This window comes from Panulirus ornatus, chromosome 2 (genome assembly GCF_036320965.1).
Source record: "Panulirus ornatus isolate Po-2019 chromosome 2, ASM3632096v1, whole genome shotgun sequence".
Classification (NCBI taxonomy): domain Eukaryota; kingdom Metazoa; phylum Arthropoda; class Malacostraca; order Decapoda; family Palinuridae; genus Panulirus; species Panulirus ornatus.
This window is the reverse complement of record NC_092225.1, coordinates 54,522,480-54,549,758: the sequence shown is the minus strand read 5'-3', so window position 1 is coordinate 54,549,758 and position 27,279 is coordinate 54,522,480. Positions and strand designations below refer to the sequence as shown.

General features: G+C 45.0%; 1 protein-coding gene across 4 annotated transcripts in view; it reads left to right on the top strand.

The window, feature by feature from the left end:
- Window positions 1–27,279, top strand: part of mRpS34 (mitochondrial ribosomal protein S34) — a 293,839-nt gene that overhangs the window by 111,840 nt on the left and 154,720 nt on the right. The gene's annotated exons all lie outside the window — the stretch shown is intronic.

Sequence of the window (27,279 nt, the reverse complement as noted above, 5' to 3'; positions counted from 1 at the left end):
CTTACACATATTCATCAAAGCAAACACCTGATCCACACATCCTCTACCTACTCCTGGAACCACACTGCTCCTACCCAATCTGACATTCTGTACATGTCTTCTCTCTCTCAGTCACAAATCTCCCATACAACAATTGTATACCTCTGTAGTTTGAAGACTCGTCTTTACCCCCCCTTGTGTTTATAGAGTGCCACTGTACGTGCATGTCGCCAATCTTGGGGCACCTTGCCATGATCTGTACATACGTTGAGAATCCTAAGTCACCAGTCAACAACAACAGTCAGCCCCTTTCGTAATGACTTCCCGCGTCAGGAAGGTAGCGTCAAGATCAGAGGACTGAGCCTTAGAGGGAATATCCTCACTTGGACACCTTCTCTCTTCCTTCTTTTGAAAAAATAGTAACTGGAGGGGAGGATTTCCAGCCCCCGCTACCTCCCCTTTCAGTCGCCTTCTACGACACGCTGGGAATGCGTGGGAAGTAATCTTTCACCCTTATCCCCAGGGATATATATATATATATATATATATATATATATATATATATATATATATATATATATATATATATATATATATATATATATAAATACGAACAAAGTGCACAGAAACGCGCACCTACATAGAACATACAAACCTCCAACAGCCAGGATTTATTTTCAAATACCAACGTAGAATTACCGAAAAAATTTTAATAAGCGACATATATAAATTTCCACTATTACCTCCCAGAGTATAAAAGAGATAATGTGTGTATAGTATCAGACATTACTTCCACGTAAATCTTGTCACACACTTATATTGTTCGCTCACGATGTGTGTGTGTGTGTGTGTGTGTGTGTGTGTGTTGTGTTTACACAGCTTGATTTAAACCAGCCAGAGAGTTGCTGGTTGTCGATATGTTCTGGTTGTGGTGTAGTAGTTGTTATGGTGGTACGACTGTTGTGGTGGTAGTCTGGTAGTTATGGTAGTAGTCTAATAGTTGTGATAGTTAAGGGGGGGGGGTTATGGGTGTGGCAGCGTGTGGCCTGGTAGTCGTGGAATTTTTGCCCACAATAAGAGAGTGACGCAGTTCTGAAGGCCCCGGGGAGGAGCACGGCGTCACCACGCCTTGCTGTATACACCCCAAGGGTCGTACCGACGCACCCGAGGTGCACATCAACATGCAAGACAACACAGAGGGTAGAAGCCACACGGGAGGAAAGCACACCCTCCACACCGACCTCGGCTGCCACCGCCAAAACGTTCCCGCGAGAGCAGTGTGTTCGGGGTACTAACTCCTGGTATTCCATGACCTAACGTTATGACCGTCCCAGGAAGTGCTTGTGTGTGTGTGTGTATGAGGCCACCGCCCCGCCCACCGCCTCTCTCTCTCTCTCTCTCTCTCTCTCTCTCTCTCTCTCTCTCTCTCTCTCTCTCTCTCTCTGTGTTGTCGTCGTTTAGGCTCATCACTTCTTGTTAGCTTGAGGGATATCCTGGCCCTACTGGCAGGTTAATGAGGCCGTGTACACCGAGTGACTGACTGGCTCTCTCTCTCTCTCTCTCTCTCTCTCTCTCTCTCTCTCTCTCTCTCTCTTCTCTCTCTCTCTCTGTCATACATGATTATCCAGATCTTTCCTCCCTCATCGCCGAGTATATTTCTTATAATTCTCGACATTTTTCGATCGCATTATGATTATTATATTTATCAAATTATCTACTCCGGTTTCTTTCCCTCTTTCGTCTTAGTGTTGGAGATTTTTTTTTTCTTGTTAACATCTTCATTCCTCGTGAAGTGCAGCCTTGAAGCTGTAGAATCCTTACCACGCGGAGGAGATTGAGGGGGGGGGGGAGTCCTGGGTTTGTGTAACACACTCACACAAATATATATATATATATATATATATATATATATATATATATATATATATATATATATATATGTATATTTTTTTTTTTTTTTTTTTTTATACTTTGTCGCTGTCTCCCGCGTTTGCGAGGTAGCGCAAGGAAACAAACGAAAGAAATGGCCCAACCCCCCCCCCCCCCATACACATGTACATACACACGTCCACACACGCAAATATACATACCTACACAGCTTTCCATGGTTTACCCCAGACGCTTCACATGCCTTGATTCAATCCACTGACAGCACGTCAACCCCTGTATACCACATCGCTCCAATTCACTCTATTCCTTGCCCTCCTTTCACCCTCCTGCATGTTCAGGCCCCGATCACACAAAATCTTTTTCACTCCATCTTTCCACCTCCAATTTGGTCTCCCTCTTCTCCTCGTTCCCTCCACCTCCGACACATATATCCTCTTGGTCAATCTTTCCTCACTCATTCTCTCCATGTGCCCAAACCATTTCAAAACACCCTCTTCTGCTCTCTCAACCACGCTCTTTTTATTTCCACACATCTCTCTTACCCTTACGTTACTTACTCGATCAAACCACCTCACACCACACATTTTCCTCAAACATTTCATTTCCAGCACATCCATCCTCCTGCGCACATCTCTATCCATAGCCCACGCCTCGCAACCATACAACATTGTTGGAACCACTATTCCTTCAAACATACCCATTTTTGCTTTCCGAGATAATGTTCTCAACTTCCACACATTTTTCAAGGCTCCCAAAATTTTCGCCCCCTCCCCCACCCTATGATCCACTTCCGCTTCCATGGTTCCATCCGCTGCCAGATCCACTCCCAGATATCTAAAACACTTCACTTCCTCCAGTTTTTCTCCATTCAAACTCACCTCCCAATTGACTTGACCCTCACCCCTACTGTACCTAATAACCTTGCTCTTATTCACATTTACTCTTAACTTTCTTCTTCCACACACTTTACCAAACTCAGTCACCAGCTTCTGCAGTTTCTCACATGAATCAGCCACCAGCGCTGTATCATCAGCGAACAACAACTGACTCACTTCCCAAGCTCTCTCATCCCCAACAGACTTCATACTTGCCCCTCTTTCCAGGACTCTTGCATTTACCTCCCTAACAACCCCATCCATAAACAAATTAAACAACCATGGAGACATCACACACCCCTGCCGCAAACCTACATTCACTGAGAACCAATCACTTTCCTCTCTTCCTACACGTACACATGTCTTACATCCTCGATAAAAACTTTTCACTGCTTCTAACAACTTGCCTCCCACACCATATATTCTTAATACCTTCCACAGAGCATCTCTATCAACTCTATCATATGCCTTCTCCAGATCCATAAATGCTACATACAAATCCATTTGCTTTTCTAAGTATTTCTCACATACATTCTTCAAAGCAAACACCTGATCCACACATCCTCTACCACTTCTGAAACCGCACTGCTCTTCCCCAATCTGATGCTCTGTACATGCCTTCACCCTCTCAATCAATACCCTCCCATATAATTTACCAGGAATACTCAACAAACTTATACCTCTGTAATTTGAGCACTCACTCTTATCCCCTTTGCCTTTGTACAATGGCACTATGCACGCATTCCGCCAATCCTCAGGCACCTCACCATGAGTCATACATACATTAAATAACCTTACCAACCAGTCAACAATATATATGTATATATATATGTATGTATATATATATATATATATATATATATATATATATATATATATATATATATATATAAATATATATATATATATATATATATATATATATATATATATATATATATATATATATATATATATATATATATATATATTGGAAAGGATCACAATTTTGCGCGTGATCAAGATATTCCTGAGTCCACGGGGAAAATGAAACACGGTAAGTTACCAAGTGCACTTTCGTGTAATAATCACATCATCAGGGGAGACACAAGAGAGAAATATAAGTCAGTTGATATACATCGAAGAGACGAACCTAGGGCGCCATTTGGTAAACATGTTTATATATATATATATATATATATATATATATATATATATATATATATATATATATATATATATATATATATATATATACACACACACCTGGGAGTAACTGGTTTGAAAAAAGGGATATACGCAAGCACATGTACTTACAGGGAAGGAATGCAAGTGATTGAGAGATGTATAAGAGAAAGTGGAAGATTAAGAGGAAGTTGCAGGGGTGGAAAAAGAGGACAAATGAGAGTTGGAGTGAGCGAGTATCATTAAACTTTAGGGAGTATAAGATGCTTTGGAAGGAGGTAAATATTATGGGAAAGACAAGAGAACAATCGGAACGTCGGTGTAGGGGGCGAAAGGGAAAGTGATAACAAGTATTTGTGAATGAAGAGATGGAGTGAGTATTTTGAAGGTTTGTTGAATGTTTTTGATGTTAGAGTGGCAGATGTAGGGTGTTTTGGTCGGGGTTTTGTGCGAATGGAGAGAGTCTTGGAGAGTGGTTTGGTGAAAAGAGAAGAGGCGGTGAAAGCCTTGCCTAAGATAGAATGTGGCAAGGCGGCTAGAGTGAATGGTATTGCAGTTGAATTTTTTAAGAAAGGAGGTGACTGTGTTGTTGATTGGTTGTAAGAATTTTTAGTGTGCGTATGGATTATGATGAAGGCTTGAGGATTAGGGGAATGCAAGTATATGCCATTGTACAAAGGCAAAGGGGATAAAGGTGAGTATTCAAACTACAGAAGCATAAGTTTGTTGAGTATACCCGGTAAGTTATATGAGAGGATAGTAACTAAGAGGGTTAAGACATGTACCGAACATCAGATTGAGGAGGAACAGTGTGGTTTCAGAAGTGGTAGAGGATGTGTGGATCAGAGGTTTATTTTGAAGAATGTGTGTGAGAAAAAAACTAGAAAAACATATGGATTTGTGTGTGGCATATATGATCTGGAAAAGGCATATGATAAGGCCGATAGAGATGCTTTGTGGAAGGTCTTAAGAATATATGGTGTGGGAGGAAAGCTACTAGAAGCAATGAATGATTTCAAGTGTGTTATGTCATCATGTTTAATCTGTTTATGGATGGGATGGTGAGGGAGGTAAATGTAAGTCTCTGAGATGGGGGCGAATATGCAGTCTATGGTGCATTAGAGGGCCTGGGAAGTTAGTCAGTTGTTTTTTGCTGATGATAAAACACTGGTGGCAGATTCGAGTGAGAAACTGCAGAAGTTGCTGACTGAGTTTGGAAGAGTGCGTGAAAGGAGAAAGTTGGGAGTTATTGTGAACAAAAGCAAGGTTATTTGGTGTAGCAGGGTTGAGGGACAAGATAGTTGGGGATGTCAATATAATTGGAGCCAAAATGGAGGAAGTGAAATGTTTTAGATATCTGGGAGTTTACATGTTAGCGAATGGAGTCATGTAAGCGGGAGTGAATCGTAGGGTGGGGGAGGGGGCAAAGGTTCTAAGAGTGCTGAAGAATATGTGAAAAGAGAGAACGTTATTTTTTAAGGCAAAGATGGGAGTGTGTGAAAGAATAGTAGTCCCAGAAATATTATATAGATTCGAGGCATGGGATATATATAAGGCTGTACGGAGGAGGGTAGATGTGTTGGAAATGAAATGTTTGAGGACAATATGTGGTGGGAGGTGGTTTGATCGAGTAAGTAATGAAAGAGTAAGAGATGTGTGGTAATAAAAAGAGTGTAGTTGATAGAGCAGAAGAGGGTGAGAGTGTGGTTGAAAGAGCAGAAGAGGGTGTACTGAAATGGTTTGGACATATGGTGAGAATGAGTGAGGAGGCAAAGAAGGTACATGAGTCAGAAGTGGAGCGAGCGAGGAGAATGGGGAGATAAAATTGGAGATGAAAAGATTATGTGAAAAAGATTTTCAGCGAATGGAGCCTGAACGTGCAGGAAGGTGAAAGACGTGTACGGGATACAGAGAACAGCAACGATGTGGTATAGTAGTGCCGACGTGATGTCAGTGGACTGAGCTAGAGCAGTGAAAGGTCTGGGAGGCCTGGACGCGGATAGGGAGTTGTGGTTTCGGTGCATTGCACATGAGAGCAAGAGAATTGATGTGAGCCGATGTGGCCCCTCTTAGTCTGTTCCTGGCGCTACCTCGCTAACGCGAGAAACGGTGGTCAAGTATGAAATAAAGATGATATATATATATATAATATATATATATATATATATATATATATATATATATATATATATATATATTTTATACTAATCGCCATTTCCCACATTAGCGAGGTAGCGTTAAGAACAGAGGATGAGGACTGGGCCTTTGAGGGAATATCCTCACCTGGCCCCCTTCTCTGTTTCTTCTTTTGGAAAAAAAAAAGAGAGGGGAGGATTTCCAGCCTCCCGCTCCCTCCCCTTTTAGTCGCCTTCTACGACACGCAGGGAATACGTGGGAAGTATTCTTTCTCCCCTATCCCCAGGGATAAAAAAAAAATATATATATATATATATATATATATATATATTTTTTTTTTTTTTTTTTTATACTTTGTCGCTGTCTCCCGCGTTTGCGAGGTAGCGCAAGGAAACAGACGAAAGAAATGCCCCCCCCCCCCCCCATACACATGTACATACACACGTCCACACACGCAAATATACATACCTACACAGCTTTCCATGGTTTACCCCAGACGCTTCACATGCCTTGATTCAATCCACTGACAGCACGTCAACCCCTGTATACCACATCGCTCCAATTCACTCTATTCCTTGCCCTCCTTTCACCCTCCTGCATGTTCAGGCCCCGATCACACAAAATCTTTTTCACTCCATCTTTCCACCTCCAATTTGGTCTCCCTCTTCTCCTCGTTCCCTCCACCTCCGACACATATATCCTCTTGGTCAATCTTTCCTCACTCATTCTCTCCATGTGCCCAAACCATTTCAAAACACCCTCTTCTGCTCTCTCAACCACGCTCTTTTTATTTCCACACATCTCTCTTACCCTTACGTTACTTACTCGATCAAACCACCTCACACCACACATTGTCCTCAAACATCTCATTTCCAGCACATCCATCCTCCTGCGCACAACTCTATCCATAGCCCACGCCTCGCAACCATACAACATTGTTGGAACCACTATTCCTTCAAACATACCCATTTTTGCTTTCCGAGATAATGTTCTCGACTTCCACACATTTTTCAAGGCTCCCAAAATTTTCGCCCCCTCCCCCACCCTATGATCCACTTCCGCTTCCATGGTTCCATCCGCTGACAGATCCACTCCCAGATATCTAAAACACTTCACTTCCTCCAGTTTTTCTCCATTCAAACTCACCTCCCAATTGACTTGACCCTCAACCCTACTGTACCTAATAACCTTGCTCTTATTCACATTTACTCTTAACTTTCTTCTTCCACACACTTTACCAAACTCAGTCACCAGCTTCTGCAGTTTCTCACATGAATCAGCCACCAGCGCTGTATCATCAGCGAACAACAACTGACTCACTTCCCAAGCTCTCTCATCCCCAACAGACTTCATACCCGCCCCTCTTTCCAGGACTCTTGCATTTACCTCCCTAACAACCCCATCCATAAACAAATTAAACAACCATGGAGACATCACACACCCCTGCCGCAAACCTACATTCACTGAGAACCAATCACTTTCCTCTCTTCCTACACGTACACATGCCTTACATCCTCGATAAAAACTTTTCACTGCTTCTAACAACTTGCCTCCCACACCATATATTCTTAATACCTTCCACAGAGCATCTCTATCAACTCTATCATATGCCTTCTCCAGATCCATAAATGCTACATACAAATCCATTTGCTTTTCTAAGTATTTCTCACATACATTCTTCAAAGCAAACACCTGATCCACACATCCTCTACCACTTTGAAACCGCACTGCTCTTCCCCAATCTGATGCTCTGTACATGCCTTCACCCTCTCAATCAATACCCTCCCATATAATTTACCAGGAATACTCAACAAACTTATACCTCTGTAATTTGAGCACTCACTCTTATCCCCTTTGCCTTTGTACAATGGCACTATGCACGCATTCCGCCAATCCTCAGGCACCTCACCATGAGTCATACATACATTAAATAACCTTACCAACCAGTCAACAATAAAATATATATATATATATATATATTCCCACACACACCTGGGAGTAACGGGTTTTAAAAAAAAAGGGATATACGCAAGCACATGTACTTACAGGGAAGGAATGCAAGTGATTGAGAGATGTATAAGAGAAAGTGGAAGAATTAAGAGGAAGTTGCAGGGGTGGAAAAAAAGAGGACAAATGAGAGTTGGAGTGAGCGAGTATCATTAAACTTTAGGGAGTATAAGATGCTTTGGAAGGAGGTAAATATTATGGGAAAGACAAGAGAACAATCGGAACGTCGGTGTAGGGGGCAAAGGGAAAGTGATAACAAGTATTTGTGAATGAAGAGATGGAGTGAGTTTTTTGAAGGTTTGTTGAATGTTTTTGATGTTAGAGTGGCAGATGTAGGGTGTTTTGGTCGGGGTTTTGTGCGAATGGAGAGAGTCTTGGAGAGTGGTTTGGTGAAAAGAGAAGAGGGGGTGAAACCCTTGCCTAAGATAGAATGTGGCAAGGCGGCTAGAGTGAATGGTATTGCAGTTGAATTTTTTAAGAAAGGAGGTGACTGTTTGGGTTGATTGGTTGTAAGAATTTTTTAGTGTGCGTATGGATTATAAATGAAGGCTTGAGGTTTTAGGGGAATGCAAGTATATGCCATTGTACAAAGGCAAAGGGGATAAAGGTGAGTATTCAAACTACAGAAGCATAAGTTTGTTGAGTATACCCGGTAAGTTATATGAGAGGATAGTAACTAAGAGGGTTAAGACATGTACCGAACATCAGATTGAGGAGGAACAGTGTGGTTTCAGAAGTGGTAGAGGATGTGTGGATCAGAGGTTTATTTTGAAGAATGTGTGTGAGAAAAAAACTAGAAAAACATATGGATTTGTGTGTGGCATATATGATCTGGAAAAGGCATATGATAAGGCCGATAGAGATGCTTTGTGGAAGGTCTTAAGAATATATGGTGTGGGAGGAAAGCTACTAGAAGCAATGAATGATTTCAAGTGTGTGATGTCATCATGTTTAATCTGTTTATGGATGGGATGGTGAGGGAGGTAAATGTAAGTCTCTGAGATGGGGGCGAATATGCAGTCTATGGTGCATTAGAGGGCCTGGGAAGTTAGTCAGTTGTTTTTTGCTGATGATAAAACACTGGTGGCAGATTCGAGTGAGAAACTGCAGAAGTTGCTGACTGAGTTTGGAAGAGTGCGTGAAAGGAGAAAGTTGGGAGTTATTGTGAACAAAAGCAAGGTTATTTGGTGTAGCAGGGTTGAGGGACAAGATAGTTGGGGATGTCAATATAATTGGAGCCAAAATGGAGGAAGTGAAATGTTTTAGATATCTGGGAGTTTACATGTTAGCGAATGGAGTCATGTAAGCGGGAGTGAAACGTAGGGTGGGGGAGGGGGCAAAGGTTCTAGGAGTGCTGAAGAATATGTGAAAAGAGAGAACGTTATTTTTTAAGGCAAAGATGGGAGTGTGTGAAAGAATAGTAGTCCCAGAAATATTATATAGATTCGAGGCATGGGATATATATAAGGCTGTACGGAGGAGAGTAGATGTGTTGGAAATGAAATGTTTGAGGACAATATGTGGTGGGAGGTGGTTTGATCGAGTAAGTAATGAAAGAGTAAGAGATGTGTGGTAATAAAAAGAGTGTAGTTGATAGAGCAGAAGAGGGTGAGAGTGTGGTTGAAAGAGCAGAAGAGGGTGTACTGAAATGGTTTGGACATATGGTGAGAATGAGTGAGGAGGCAAAGAAGGTACATGAGTCAGAAGTGGAGCGAGCGAGGAGAATGGGGAGATAAAATTGGAGATGAAAAGATTATGTGAAAAAGATTTTCAGCGAATGGAGCCTGAACGTGCAGGAAGGTGAAAGACGTGTACGGGATACAGAGAACAGCAACGATGTGGTATAGTAGTGCCGACGTGATGTCAGTGGACTGAGCTAGAGCAGTGAAAGGTCTGGGAGGCCTGGACGCGGATAGGGAGTTGTGGTTTCGGTGCATTGCACATGAGAGCAAGAGAATTGATGTGAGCCGATGTGGCCCCTCTTAGTCTGTTCCTGGCGCTACCTCGCTAACGCGAGAAACGGTGGTCAAGTATGAAATAAAGATGATATATATATATAATATATATATAATATATATATATATATATATATATATATATATATATTTTATACTAATCGCCATTTCCCACATTAGCGAGGTAGCGTTAAGAACAGAGGATGAGGACTGGGCCTTTGAGGGAATATCCTCACCTGGCCCCCTTCTCTGTTTCTTCTTTTGGAAAAAAAAAAGAGAGGGGAGGATTTCCAGCCTCCCGCTCCCTCCCCTTTTAGTCGCCTTCTACGACACGCAGGGAATACGTGGGAAGTATTCTTTCTCCCCTATCCCCAGGGATAAAAAAAAATATATATATATATATATATATATATATATATTTTTTTTTTTTTTTTTTTTATACTTTGTCGCTGTCTCCCGCGTTTGCGAGGTAGCGCAAGGAAACAGACGAAAGAAATGCCCCCCCCCCCCCCATACACATGTACATACACACGTCCACACACGCAAATATTCAGACCTACACAGCTTTCCATGGTTTACCCCAGACGCTTCACATGCCTTGATTCAATCCACTGACAGCACGTCAACCCCTGTATACCACATCGCTCCAATTCACTCTATTCCTTGCCCTCCTTTCACCCTCCTGCATGTTCAGGCCCCGATCACACAAAATCTTTTTCACTCCATCTTTCCACCTCCAATTTGGTCTCCCTCTTCTCCTCGTTCCCTCCACCTCCGACACATATATCCTCTTGGTCAATCTTTCCTCACTCATTCTCTCCATGTGCCCAAACCATTTCAAAACACCCTCTTCTGCTCTCTCAACCACGCTCTTTTTATTTCCACACATCTCTCTTACCCTTACGTTACTTACTCGATCAAACCACCTCACACCACACATTGTCCTCAAACATCTCATTTCCAGCACATCCATCCTCCTGCGCACAACTCTATCCATAGCCCACGCCTCGCAACCATACAACATTGTTGGAACCACTATTCCTTCAAACATACCCATTTTTGCTTTCCGAGATAATGTTCTCGACTTCCACACATTTTTCAAGGCTCCCAAAATTTTCGCCCCCTCCCCCACCCTATGATCCACTTCCGCTTCCATGGTTCCATCCGCTGACAGATCCACTCCCAGATATCTAAAACACTTCACTTCCTCCAGTTTTTCTCCATTCAAACTCACCTCCCAATTGACTTGACCCTCAACCCTACTGTACCTAATAACCTTGCTCTTATTCACATTTACTCTTAACTTTCTTCTTCCACACACTTTACCAAACTCAGTCACCAGCTTCTGCAGTTTCTCACATGAATCAGCCACCAGCGCTGTATCATCAGCGAACAACAACTGACTCACTTCCCAAGCTCTCTCATCCCCAACAGACTTCATACCGCCCCTCTTTCCAGGACTCTTGCATTTACCTCCCTAACAACCCCATCCATAAACAAATTAAACAACCATGGAGACATCACACACCCCTGCCGCAAACCTACATTCACTGAGAACCAATCACTTTCCTCTCTTCCTACACGTACACATGCCTTACATCCTCGATAAAAACTTTTCACTGCTTCTAACAACTTGCCTCCCACACCATATATTCTTAATACCTTCCACAGAGCATCTCTATCAACTCTATCATATGCCTTCTCCAGATCCATAAATGCTACATACAAATCCATTTGCTTTTCTAAGTATTTCTCACATACATTCTTCAAAGCAAACACCTGATCCACACATCCTCTACCACTTCTGAAACCGCACTGCTCTTCCCCAGTCTGATGCTCTGTACATGCCTTCACCCTCTCAATCAATACCCTCCCATATAATTTACCAGGAATACTCAACAAACTTATACCTCTGTAATTTGAGCACTCACTCTTATCCCCTTTGCCTTTGTACAATGGCACTATGCACGCATTCCGCCAATCCTCAGGCACCTCACCATGAGTCATACATACATTAAATAACCTTACCAACCAGTCAACAATACAGTCACCCCCTTTTTTAATAAATTCCACTGCAATACCATCCAAACCTGCTGCCTTGCCGGCTTTCATCTTCCGCAAAGCTTTCACTACCTCTTCTCTGTTTACCAAATCATTTTCCCTAACCCTCTCACTTTGCACACCACCTCGACCAAAACACCCTATATCTGCCACTCTGTCATCAGACACATTCAACAAACCTTCAAAATACTCATTCCATCTCCTTCTCACATCACCACTACTTGTTATCACCTCCCCATTTACGCCCTTCACTGAAGTTCCCATTTGCTCCCTTGTCTTACGCACCCTATTTACCTCCTTCCAGAACATCTTTTTATTCTCCCTAAAATTTACTGATAGTCTCTCACCCCAACTCTCATTTGCCCTTTTTTTCACCTCTTGCACCTTTCTCTTGACCTCCTGTCTCTTTCTTTTATACTTCTCCCACTCAATTGCATTTTTTCCCTGCAAAAATCGTCCAAATGCCTCTCTCTTCTCTTTCACTAATACTCTTACTTCTTCATCCCACCACTCACTACCCTTTCTAAACAGCCCACCTCCCACTCTTCTCATGCCACAAGCATCTTTTGCGCAATCCATCACTGATTCCCTAAATACATCCCATTCCTCCCCCACTCCCCTTACTTCCATTGTTCTCACCTTTTTCCATTCTGTACACAGTCTCTCCTGGTACTTCCCCACACAGGTCTCCTTCCCAAGCTCACTTACTCTCACCACCTTCTTCACCCCAACATTCACTCCTCTTTTCTGAAAACCCATACTAATCTTCACCTTAGCCTCCACAAGATAATGATCAGACATCCCTCCAGTTGCACCTCTCAGCACATTAACATCCAAAAGTCTCTCTTTCGCACGCCTGTCAATTAACACGTAATCCAATAACGCTCTCTGGCCATCTCTCCTACTTACATAAGTATACTTATGTATATCTCGCTTTTTAAACCAGGTATTCCCAATCATTAGTCCTTTTTCAGCACATAAATCTACAAGCTCTTCACCATTTCCATTTACAACACTGAACACCCCATGCATACCAATTATTCCCTCAACTGCCACATTACTCACCTTTGCATTCAAATCACCCATCACTATAACCCGGTCTCGTGCATCAAAACCGCTAACACACTCATTCAGCTGCTCCCAAAACACTTGCCTCTCATGATCTTTCTTCTCATGCCCAGGTGCATATGCACTAATAATCACCCACCTCTCTCCACCACCTTTCAATTTTACCCATATCAATCGAGAATTTACTTTCTTACATTCTATCATATACTCCCACAACTGTTTCAGGAGTATTGCTACTTCTTCCCTTGCTCTTGTCCTCTCACCAATATATATATATTGTTCCGAACTCAATACTTATTCAGGCAAGATCGCCAGTTACAAATACTACTGATCCTTGTCTTGCAAGGGCGTTATAGATTTGTTGTTTCACAACGGGATAACACAATAATAAAGTTATGGGATTGAATTAAAGACCAGCATTACATTAAATCTACTTATAATGAAAGAATTCAAGTGTACAAAGATAGGCACATAAATTAAGCATGAATCATTTACGTTAACACTGAACATGAGTCAACATTGAACATGAGTTAACATTGAACATGAGTTAACATTCCAGATAAGATTTCAAGCCAGGAGATCTCTTTCCTTTAAGACACTTTGTTCGATAACATTACACTTAGTCAGACCTGACGTGACACAGTAAACATCATCGTTACACTTAACTAAACCTGATGTAACACAGTAAACGGGCTTATAGCACAACACTCGGGTAACGGGCTTATAGCAGGGCTTACAGGCTTACAGCAGGGGACACCAGTTACCTCGCTGGGCTAGAGAGAGAGGAATCAAATCTCAGCGGGTGTAGTGGGTACAAGTAAAGACAAGCGTTCACCCTTGCTGCTACACAACGCTACATTTTGATTGGCTATGGAACTATCAGCAATTCTTATTGGTTGGGGGGTCCCAGAGTCTCGGCGTAGTCACACTCTTTGGTTTCTTGCGAACGTCAGCACCGATGACAGACGGTGGTGAAATACCCCGCAGCTGACCCAGCGCCTTGACTTGGCGCCTCTGATGAGGGTTCGGGTGCCGGAGGACTGGTCAACAACTGCTTCAAAACAGATTCACTAAGCCAAATGCTGGGTGGGTAGAAACTCCGAGCCAGCAGAAGGCATCACTCCTCGCCCTGATAAGAAATAGCAACAACAACATACACGAGGACACACATACGTGATATATATATATTCGAACATGTGGGCACACACACGTGTTCGTAACAATATATATATATATATACTCGCCATTTCTCCCTTGAACGAGATAGCGACCTAGAACAGAGGACAGCCTTAGAGGGAAAATTCTTCTTGACTCCTTGCTCTGTTTCTTCTTTTTGAAAGTGATACAAGAAGGGAGGATTTCCCGCTATCCACTCCCTCCCCTTTAGTCGCCTTCTACAACGCGCAGGGAATACGTGGGCCGTATTCTTTCTACCCTATCCCAGGGATATTACATTTGTTTCTGCTTTCTATTGCCTTGGAGGCTCCAGTCACTGACAAAAGTCCACATCAAGGCCGGGCTTTAGTTGAGATATAGAAAGGCTGATGAAAGAGAAAAAGAAAAGACGAGGGTATGAATTTTGGAGGAAATTAAAAGCTTTTCTCTTAAAAAGAGTCAGGTCATAGTTATTTAGAAAGACACTAGAGAGTGGAGAGTTCCAAAGCTTCGAGATATGGTGAAAGAGACAGTTATTAAACGGCTCACCCTTGAGTTACCAACGGCCACATTAAACGGCCCGACCCTGAGTTGCCAACGGCCACACAGTAATCATGTGACGCAGCAGCTTGCCGAGTATCGCGTGGTCTAGCTAGTGGTGGGGGCACACAAAGCAGTCAAGTCTCGGGAGCAAAAACCAAAGTAATATCTGTAGAAGAGGGAAAGTGAACCAGAGTTGCGGCGTAGGGCAAGGGAATCAAGTTTTAAAATTTGCCTTCCGCAAAGAGTCTCTTTCAACCTTCCCAGTTCCATAATTGCCACAAACAAATCCTTCTGTTTCTTTGCACATTTCTCACATAGGTATCCAAAGCATCCAGCTGATCCACACACCGTCTACAATTCTTCAAGCTACATTTGTTACTCTCCAATCTGATGTTCTGTGCATGTCACCACCCTTTCAGTCACCACTACCCCACATAACTTGCCAGGTACACTTAACAAAATTATACCTCTGTAATTTGAAGATTCATTGTTGCCCTTTGTATAATTTGATCGTTCATTGTTGCCCCTTTGCCTTCATACCGTGGCAATATATTGGCACTGAGCAGATCTCCGTCTTCTTTTTGAGCCATACATATATTGAAAATATCGGATAACCAATCAATAACACTGTCAATTGCAGTCACGTCCACTCCAGTGGATTTGCCGGATTCATCCGCAGTCCCCTCCACTCCAGCCGCTTTGCCACACTTCATCGTATGCAAGGTGTCCACCACCTTTCCTCGTTTCACAAACCACTTGATAAGCATCTCTCGCATCGTACACCTCCACAACCCAAACACTTCACATATGCCACCAAACATCTTACACATTTAACAGTTCTTCAAGATATTCCATTTCCTCTTCATCTTTTGCCACTTCCCCACCCAATTTCTCTCATGTTCTTCTTCCAAAACATTTCCGTATTCTCCCCGAGGTTTGCCAGAACTCTCACTTCAACTCTCATTTCCCTTGTTTTCCCTTGTTTTTCAGCTCCTACGCCTTCCTTTTGACCTTCCTGCGACTTTCTCTTGTACATCACCCAATCACCCGCACTCCTTCCCGACAGGTGAAGAATATACCCCCCCCCCTTTTTTTTTTTCTCTCTCTCTCTCCTTTCAACTTCCTCACACCACTCACTACGTTTTTCACTCGCCCACTCCTCAGCACCGCTTCCCTAAACAACAATTATTCCTCATCCGTCCCTGATATATCCTTAAACATGCCTCTTGTCAAAAGCTCACTCACTTTCGCAACCTTCTTCTCTCCATATCATTGTCCCTTTTTGTAATACCTCGACAAACATTTGACCTCGCCTCCACCAAGGTGTTGTCATCAAGACATCCCACCAGCGGCCATCTCAGCTTATTTACATCCATAAATCGCTGTAGTACACCTGTCATCTAGAATATAATCTAGTGGTGCCTGCTTACCATTAGCTTCCAAGTACTTATGTTTGTGTTGGTGTCGCTCTTTTAAAACAAGTCAAATCCAATCACTAGTCCTTGTACAGGATACAGCTCAACAGGCTGTTCACCATTTTTATTCACGGTGGTTACCCCTTGCCTCCCAGTTATATACATAACCTCAGCTGCCACATCACCCACTCTGGTACTCGATTCCTAACGCTAAAGTTGCTGATTCAGTCACTCAGCTCATTCCAAAACACTCGCTTCCCCTCCTCACTCCTCATGCAGCTCGGAGCATGAACACTTGCAGTGGCCCACCTGCCGTTAATCCCCATGAGCCTGGGACTCGCTCCTTACACTCGGTCACCCATTCCCACAATCCCTCCTTCGGTTGAATCGCTATACTCTCTCCTCTGCTCTCGCCTCTCACAGTAACCACGGGCTTAATGCGTAGTACGTAGCCTAAACCATTCTTCCTTCTTTCCAGTGAGCCACGTTTCACTCAGACCCAGAGCACGGACAAGACGGGTATGTTTGAAGGCAAAGGAGTCCCGACAGTGTTGGGTGGGTGAGTGTTGTGATTGTGAACGGAAAAGAAAGGTGGACAGTGGAGTTGTTGGAGATGAGGTGATCGAAGACGATGTGTGTGTGTGAGTGAAGTGGATTTGATCATCTGATCAAGAGCAGTGTCAGAGGAAGATGTAGTGAGGACAGTCCGAGCGAGAAGGCCGACGACGGTCTGCTGAACTGGTTCGGTCTTGAGATGATGATGATGGTGAACGACGGAGGACTCACGATGGGGACGTGTGCGCCACAAGTGAGGGGAGGAAAAACGGGAGGGAGGAAGGAACTTAAGGAGTAGCCGAGAGGATAGAAGTTCTGCGATGTCGGGACTTTCAACATTGAGGAGGACGAGGGTTGCCATGGAGTGACTGGCAGTGGTGATGTGGTATATGGGGGGATGGTGGGCTGGGGCGACGTGCTGTCAGTGGGGGCTGAACTGGGCAGATGAAACTGTCGAGGTAAGCAGTGAAGTGGTAGGTGGTGTGTTAGGGGGGGGGGGGGGCTGCAGGTAGCGGCTGTGGTATCTATACATTACACATGGGAACAGGTGACTGGGTGTATGCATAAGAGGCCATTGTTCGTCTGTTCTTCTTGCTACCTCTCCAGGGCGGAAAAGGTAATCAGGCATGATATATATATATATATATATATATATATATATATATATATATATATATATATATAGATAGATAGATAGATAGATAGATAGATATCCTTTACATATTGATTTATTCCTTCTGTGTATTCGCCTCTTCATTTATCGTCCAGTTCACGTGTCATGCTATAAAACCAGAAGCCAGTGAGAGGCGAGGAGCCCTTAGGGCGGTCCAGGACCGCGGGTCAGGGGCCAAGGACGGCCCGGCTGGGTAACGTCCTATACCGCCGGCGCCTCCTGGACCCCACACCTCTGGCTGGGACTCAGGCCGTGGGACCTTCAACACACCTTCCCCCCCCCCTCTCCCCCTTCCCCCCACCACCTCCTTCCTGCAGTCCCTCGCGATACCCACCCACCCCCGCAACTCACCCCCTCCACCACCACCACCTTCCTGCAGTCCCAGGCAATGCCCACCCGCCCACCCCCGCGACTGTGACCTCTCCAGCCTGCCCAGGACTGGCTCCTGCCTGTGTCACTGTGACTGTGTCCAGCTTACCCAGGACCCTCAACATCTCCTGTCTACCCCCAGGCACAGCTTGTCTTCAATCTACCTAGGGCACACTGTGACCTCAACGTACGCAGGGCACACTGTGGCCTTTTCAACGTTCCCAGGGCACAATGTGACCTCAACGTACCCAGTGCACAGTGTGACCTCAACGTACCCAGGGCATAATGTGACCTCGACGTACCCAGAGCACTCTGTGACCTTAACATACCCAAGGCACACTGTGACCTTCTCAAGGCACTCAGGGCACACTGTGACCTCAAGTCACCCAGGGCACTCTCTGACCTTGTGACCTGAACATACCCAGGGCACACTGTGACCTTTTCAACGTACCCAGGGCACATTGTGACCTTCTCAACGTACCCAGGGCACACTGTGACCTTGTGGCCTTCTCAACGTACCCAAGGCACACCGTGACCTTTCCAGGTCCACGAAGGACATACCAAGATGCGGGCTATGCAGGGCATACTGTAAGATCAGTCAGCCTGCTTAGGACACGCTACGACCGCCCCAACCCCCAACCCCTCTCAGCCTGCCTAGGGCACGCCTCGACGCTCTCACCTCCCCTGGGGCAGGCTGTGACATCCCTCTCCCATCCTGGGTAGACTAAGACTTTCCCAGGTAGCCCAGGGTACACGGTGACCTTGGCAGCCCACCCGGGGAATACGCCCGACCCCCTTCCCGCCAGAAGACCGGCAATTGCGACTGCGTCAAGGGGAAAATTGTGCTCTATTCACGCGACAGGGAATAAATTGCACAGTTACGACAATACAAACTGCCACGGGGGAGGGGGCTTGCTAGACACCGCCGAACGACTGCCGTGCGAATTCCACCCACCAGCCCAGCGAAGAAATCACCGTCGGTGCGGCAACGTCCACCAGAGTTTCCTATGCACAGCGGAGTGCCCCAGGGCGGCGTCCTCATCACCAGCTTTATCCACTGCTGAACACAGCTCACATTTCCTCCCTCCCTCACCACCACCACCGCCACCACCACCACCACCACCGCCACCACCACCACCACCACCACCACCACCACCACCACTTGTTATCATGAACATGACCATCTGCTTGAGATGACGCCACACAAACATTGGTATCATACAACTCGCTCCCAGAACTCTCTCTCTCTCTCTCTCTCTCTCTCTCTCTCTCTCTCTCTCTCTCTCTCTCTCTCTCTCTCTCTCTCTCTCTCTCTCTGTGTGTGTGTGTGTGTGTGTGTGTGTGTGTGTGTGTGTGTGTGTGTTCAGCCAGAGACAACCGGACTAAACAGATACAAAAAGAATTGGAAAATTCACCGGTATCATATAACTCACTCCCAGAACTCTCTCTCTCTCTCTCTCTCTCTCTCTCTCTCTCTCTCTCTCTCTCTCTCTCTCTCTCTCTCTCTCTCTCTCTCTCTCTCTCTCTCTCTCTCTCTCTCTCTCTCTCTCTCTCTCTCTCTCTCTCTCTCTCTCTCTCCAGCCAGAGACAACCGGACTAAACAGATACAAAAGGAATTAGAAAATGATACCAAAAGAAATTCAGTGCAAGTGACGTAGGGTGGAATATGATAACCGCCACCGAACGACATTACCGTAGAGGGAGAACAGGATAAGCCCGCCAGACGTGAGCTGCGTTACAGTGTTGAGGACAACATTAACAAAGGAACTGTGCGAAGTATGGCGGCTCTGGTCTGCCTCTGTAGATCGTGGCACCTTCCGGAGGGCTGAAAGTAACACCTGTTGAGAGCCATGGTCATAGAGTCTCGTCACCTACTTCCCGACAGCACCAACGCATCTCGCCTGAAGACACACAAGATTGGGGAGGTGTGGGGGGGGGGGGGGCTTCTATCCCCCACGGACGAGATGTGGAACACCAAGGAGCAATGTGAACAATATTCACCCGACGCTAAGAATGTAGCGAAGGCTAGAAAGGCAACGATGGTGCGAACTGGAGACGAAGTAAACAAGGCACCAAAGCGGTTTCCAGCAACCTTCCCACTCACTACAGAAAACGTAACCCCCGTACATCTGTATACCCTTTCTCTTTCGCAACTCGACCCACTCCGCGCCCGCCCACTTCATCTCGTCGCAGCCATGGTATCGAAGAAAGAGAAAATGGGAGATGTGACCTTGGGCCCTGACTCCCCCCATCCCACCCGGGAGGCCCCATCCTGACTCATTTTAGGGAGCGCCCCTAACTCTACGGCCCTTCAGAATATAATTTCGCATCTCTGTTTGTCCCATGTGTACAGACGGAACATTTCTGTGGTAGTGTGGGTGCAGCAGGAGACATGGGTAGGTGGCGTGACAGGTCGGGGTCATCGTGCCATCAGAGACGGAGGGAGGCAGGTACGAAAGGCATCTGTGTCACACACACCAGTTTAGAAACACGGATTTGTAGAGCATCACCTCAGGTTTATGATGTACCGTGGGTGAGTTGTATCCTTTGGCAGTGACATACTCAAGCAAAGCACATATGCCGGCTTTCATCTTCCGCAAAGCTTTCACCACCTCTTCTCTCTTCACCAAACCATTCTCCCCTGAACACCCCATGTACACCAATTATAACCTATTACGTTGCCTGTGCCGCAGAGTGGCGGACATATCGTTCGCTGCTGGCCATCCTGCGGGCGGTGGCGCTGAAGAGGATACAGAGTGCACACAATAGCAGGTCCAGGGGACTGAGGCCTCCATTCTTGAATTACCTTACAAGTTACAAGTTGAGGAAAAATGTGGCCAGGGTCTGGGCAGCAGTGAATGAATTGCTCGTTCGTCTACATGGTGAGGAGTGAACCGATCACAAGCATTGAGCAGCAGTGGTTGGTTTACGTTAAGAAGTGAACTATATACAGTTAGCACAGCTGGGATAACTGTTATTCAGGTATCCGAGGTAGAACATTGTTATAGATCACACACACACACACACACACACACACACACACACACACACACACACACACACACACACACACACACCTTACCCTAAGTACTGACCCATTTTATCGACCAACGCCTGGAGATGGATGAACAGCTGGATTTACTGTGGACCTACTGGCTTCATCATCCGGGATTCGAACCCATCCGCTCGACCCCGGGCGGCCCGCCCCGCGAATGCGGCACCGCCACAGCACTGAGGTCCGTCCCATCAGACGCCCACCATAACATAGCTCAGGACGTGGCTAGGTTTGGGCGCAGCGTCGGAACGGCGCCGCCAGGGATGTTGCTATCAGCCAAGTCGCCACAGAGCTGTCGGAACAGGAAGTCGCTGGCCCCTGAAGTCGGGACGTTCGCTCATGCATTGTTCTAGTTCGTCTCGCGTTCACCGGATGTGCAGAACAGAGCCAGCGCTTGGTGTGTTCAGGATCCTGGTGTCCCGCGACGTGACACTATGTTCCTCTGCTTGGTCCCTAGTACCGTCCTGGTGAACTTCAGGTTCTGGTGTTTGTCCCTAGTACTGCCCCATTGAACTTCCTGTGATAGTGCTTGTTTCTAGTACTGCCCCAGTGAACTTCCTGTTATAGTGCTTGCCCTAGTACTTCCCCAGTGAACTTCCTGTTAGAGTGCTTGTTCCTAGTACTGCCCCATTGAACTTCCTGTTAAAGTGTTTGACCCTAGTACTGCCCTAGTGAACTTCCTGTTATAGTGCTTGCCCTAGTACTTCCCCAGTGAACTTCCTGTTAGAGTGCTTGTTCCTAGTACTGCCCCATTGAACTTCCTGTTAAAGTGTTTGACCCTAGTACTGCCCCAGTGAACTTCCTGTTATAGTGCTTGCCCTAGTACTTCCCCAGTGAACTTCCTGTTAGAGTGCTTGTTCCTAGTACTGCCCCATTGAACTTCCTGTTAAAGTGTTTGACCCTAGTACTGCCCTAGTGAACTTCCTGTTATAGTGCTTGACCCTAGTACTGCCCTAGTGAACTTCCTGTTATAGTGCTTGACCCTAGTACTGCCCTAGTGAACTTCCTGTTATAGTGCTTGACCCTAGTACTGCCCCATTGAACTTCCTGTTATAGTGCTTGACCCTAGTACTGCCCTAGTGATGCTGTTGATCCGCTTCTTGATCCTATTCTCGCGGAACGGATGCTGTGACACCTGACCTGACCCAGGTACTATCAGTCTTGACGATCTAGCAATGGACAACTTGACCTCTGACCTGACCTTGATGCGACTAGCCCACGTACGAGGGAATACCCCAGCCTGTGACCCTTGACCCTAGGTATACAGGGAATGCCCCAGCCGGTGACCATTGACCCAAGGTACACAGGGAATACCCCAGCCGGTGACCCTTGACCCTAGGTACACCGAGAATGCCCCATCCCGTGACCCTTGACCCTAGGTACACAGGGAATGCCCCAGCCCGTGACCTTTAACCCCAGGCACGCGGGAATGGCCCCACTCCCCCCAACACTCGGCGTCAGATTAATAGACGCAGGAAAGGCGTATGCCGGCGCCTGACTCACTTCTGGTGACTGGCATGGCGCTGCGCACTAGTGAAAGACTGTCTTATGACACGCTCGCTCCTGCTCTCTCTCTCTCTCTCTCTCTCTCTCTCTCTCTCTCTCTCTCTCTCTCTCTCTCTCGTAGTAGTAGTAGTAGTAGTAGTCGAAGGTGGTAGAAAGCCTCCATTCATTAAGGTATATATATATATATATATATATATATATATATATATATATATATATATATATATATATATATATATATTTTTTTTTTTTTTTTTTTTTTTTTTTTGCTTTGTCGCTGTCTCCCGCGTTTGCGAGGTAGCGCAAGGAAACAGACGAAAGAAATGGCCCAACCCACCCCCATACACATGTATATACATACGTCCACACACGCAAATATACATACCTACACAGCTTTCCATGGTTTACCCCAGACGCTTCACATGCCTTGATTCAATCCACTGACAGCACGTCAACCCCGGTATACCACATCGCTCCAACTCACTCTATTCCTTGCCCTCCTTTCACCCTCCTGCATGTTCAGGCCCCGATCACACAAAATCTTTTTCACTCCATCTTTCCACCTCCAATTTGGTCTCCCTCTTCTCCTCGTTCCCTCCACCTCCGACACATATATCCTCTTGGTCAATCTTTCCTCACTCATTCTCTCCATGTGCCCAAACCATTTCAAAACACCCTCTTCTGCTCTCTCAACCACGCTCTTTTTATTTCCACACATCTCTCTTACCCTTACGTTACTTACTCGATCAAACCACCTCACACCACACATTGTTCTCAAACATCTCATTTCCAGCATATCCATCCTCCTGCGCACCACTCTATCCATAGCCCACGCCTCGCAACCATACAACATTGTTGGAACCACTATTCCTTCAAACATACTCATTTTTGCTTTCCGAGATAATGTTCTCGACTTCCACACATTCTTCAAGGCTCCCAGAATTTTCGCCCCCTCCCCCATCCTATGATCCACTTCCGCTTCCATGGTTCCATCCGCTGCCAGATCCACTCCCAGATATCTAAAACACTTCACTTCCTCCAGTTTTTCTCCATTCAAACTCACCTCCCAATTGACTTGACCCTCAACCCTACTGTACCTAATAACCTTGCTCTTATTCACATTTACTCTTAACTTTCTTCTTTCACACACTTTACCAAACTCAGTCACCAGCTTCTGCAGTTTCTCACATGAATCAGCCACCAGCGCTGTATCATCAGCGAACAACAACTGACTCACTTCCCAAGCTCTCTCATCCCCAACAGACTTCATACTTGCCCCTCTTTCCAAAACTCTTGCATTCACCTCCCTAACAACCCCATCCATAAACAAATTAAACAACCATAGAGACATATATATATATATATATATATATATATATATATATATATATATATATATATATATATATATATATATATATATATGTGTGTGTGTGTGTGTGTGTGTGTGTTCCTGTGAGTCCACAGGGGAAAATGAAGCACTACAAGTTCCCAAGTGTACTTTCGTGTATTAATCACATCATCAGGGGAGATACAAGAAAGAAATATAACAGTCATATGATACACAATATATATATATATATATATATATATATATATATATATATATATATATATATATATTTTTTTTTTTTTTTTTTTTCATACTATTCGCCATTTCCCGCATTAGCGAGGTAGCGTTGAGAACAGAGGACTGGGCCTTTGAGGGAATATCCTCACCTGGCCACCTTCTCTGTTCCCTCTTTTGGAAAATTAAAAAAAAAAAAAAGCGAGAGGGGAGGATTTCCAGCCACCCGCTCCCTCCCCTTTTAGTCGCCTTCTACGACATGCAGGGAATACGTGGGAAGTATTCTTTCTCCCCTATCCCCAGGGATATATATATATATATATATATATATATATATATATATATATATATATATATATATATATATATATATATATATGTATATATATATATATATATATATATATATATATATATATATATATATATATATATATATACGTGTGTGTGTGTGTGTGTGTGTGTGTGTGACCAGCTATGCAGTTTTCCTGGGTTCCTCCTGTTGGCAGATGCCATCATCATCGCTCTTTATTCCCCTCAAGATCTTTGCGTCATCCGTAGATATGTTCAGACACGATCCCCGTCCTGATTCACGTACACCAAGAACAACTGCAGGAGGCCCAAGACCGAGGCCCTGCGGCACGCAACTTATGATCACCACTCATTCCTACCTGCAGCTCTAGCGCCTTGACCAACGCTCTGATGGGGGAAAGTGTCAAAGGCTTTCCAGCTGTCCAACAGCACACCAGTTGCGCATGCGTCTCTCAGACCTAAGAGTGAGCTCACGGTACCACGGTAGTCCGAAAGATCGGTTATGCACGATCTCCTTTCCCTGGTACAGTGTTATAAACCATCCGATTAGGACGTAACTCCTTCACAAGTAGTCATTTATCTGCTTTCTGGTCATCTTGTTTGCGAGACGTGCTCTGTAGGGGAGCGCGATTTTCCGATCACCTCCCTCGAGTATGGGGACAAAGCTGACGTCTTCCACATCTCTGGACCTAACCCTTCCCTCTAGCGACTTGCTGAGCAATATTTTGAGTAGCCTCGCAAGCGCCAACTGCGCATTCCTTCCTCAAGAACGTTGGCTTTGTATGGGTCGTTGTTATAACCTGATTACACCATTTCTGTCAACACCTAAACCTTTCAAGACTTCATACCCCTCGCATCATTGTTCTACACACGGCGAGTACACTTGAATTCATCGTTCGACTCCCCCCACATTTCCTCATCATATATATATATATATATATATATATATATATATATATATATATATATATATATATATATATATATATATATATATATATATATATATATATATTTATTATTATTTTGCTTTGTCGCTGTCTCCCGCGTTTGCGAGGTAGCGCAAGGAAACAGACGAGAGAAATGGCCCAACCCACCCCCATACACATGTATATACATACACGTCCACACACGCAAATATACATACCCATACATCTCAATGTACACATATATATACACACACAGACACATACATATACACACATGCACACAATTCACACTGTCTGCCTTTATTCATTCCCATCGCCACCTCGCCACACATGGAATAACATCCCACTCCCCCTCATGTGTGCGAGGTAGCGTTAGGAAAAGACAACAAAGGCCCCATTCGTTCACACTCAGTCTCTAGCTGTCATGCAATAATGCCTGAAACCACAGCTCCCTCTCCACATCCACACACATATATATATATATATATATATATATATATATATATATATATATATATATATATATATAACAATAATGAGGATGAACTTTAAGGTTTAACCTTGCGGCTTACCCCGTCCATATTGCTCTCCGGATGTGGAAGAATTATACAATAATCCCTTCTTGTTCCCTTCATTAAAGCAGGCGACACGAAGTAACCAAAGCTGACACGTTACCGCAGAGCGTGGCTAAGGCGAGATCCAGTGGATGAGAAAAGGTATCATGGTACACCGCTCAGTTTATAATGGTGGATGACAAGACTTCCTCCCTCCAGTACCCAGGTGTGACAGGCGATGGTCATGCCTCGTTTCCCAACATATCAGGCGTCGCTCGGAGCAACGTGTTGCGGGAGCTTATTCGTGCACGGCGGGTCATCTTGTTGACCTCTCTACAAGTTTTGGTCCATTCCCTGCCGTCGTTAGCACTCGTGTGAAAGTTATCGTCTCTTATCGACACTCTCGGATCCTTGAAGTGGTTGAGAACGTTCACTTAACCCGCCTGGAAGCTGCCCCTTGCTTAGAGGGAACACACCTGGCAGTCTGGCCTCCTGTGGTTTGTTAAGTAAGGAAGGTTATCAGTTCAGTCGCTCCTCCCTGCACTACCTGTGATTTGAAGAATATCTTTTCTTAGGTCGGGGGGCGGCGGCGGGCGCAGAACTGCACTGCATATCCGAGGTGGTGTCTTGAACTAAGATATATTGGCCAATATCCTTGCTTTTCTCAGAAAAAGCCTGATATCCTTTTTTGTCTCCTTGGTTGCTTTTTCTTACAGTGCTGAGAGAAGTGAAAGTCGTTGATGGCATGGGCCCCCTAGATCCCTCACGTGACCAAAGGGCGTCTTTTATCGTGTGGCATCACTTCTTAATCGATTTTCTGACATTTATTGACGTTCAATATGGCATTTGCCTTTTTTTTTTTTTTGTAGGCCATTCGCCTGTTTGATCTAGATCCTCTTGTAATTTCAACCAACCTCCTTTTCCCGGTAATATGGCGCTGTGTCATCTGTAGATTTAGACGCATTAGTTCATCATGTCCACATGAATGTCGTCAGTATGGCTGAGGAAAAGTGCAGGTCCCAGGATAGACGACTTTAGGACCCCCTCGCTAGTCACGGGTGCCCATAGCGATGATTCACCATGCATTGCGACACTTTGCTTCCTGTTACGTAGCCAGGCTTCTTGCGATATCCTATGCAACAGAGACTCGGGTCGGTCACCGCGCGTTATGACGCCATATGGGACAAAGATAGTTCAGTTCTTCATTTTCTTGACTCTTGCGTCACGAAAGGGGGGGACTTTTTTTTTTTGAGGTGGCGTTACTCCGTGAGTGACGTGTCCTGCCGCCGACTCGAACGTCTCGTGTGGCGGCGCCATACCGGGGACGTGTGACATGGGAGGGGCCATGGTTCCGTTTGCTGGTGTAGGCGGGTCTCCGGCCCCGGGAACGGATGTATGGAGCGCCGCAGAGGTAGTGTTGATTTTGATTTTGATATCTTCACTTGTCGGAATATATATAGACTATGAAACTAGGTGTCCTGTTCAAATGTCGAAATTTCTTTTCATCCGAA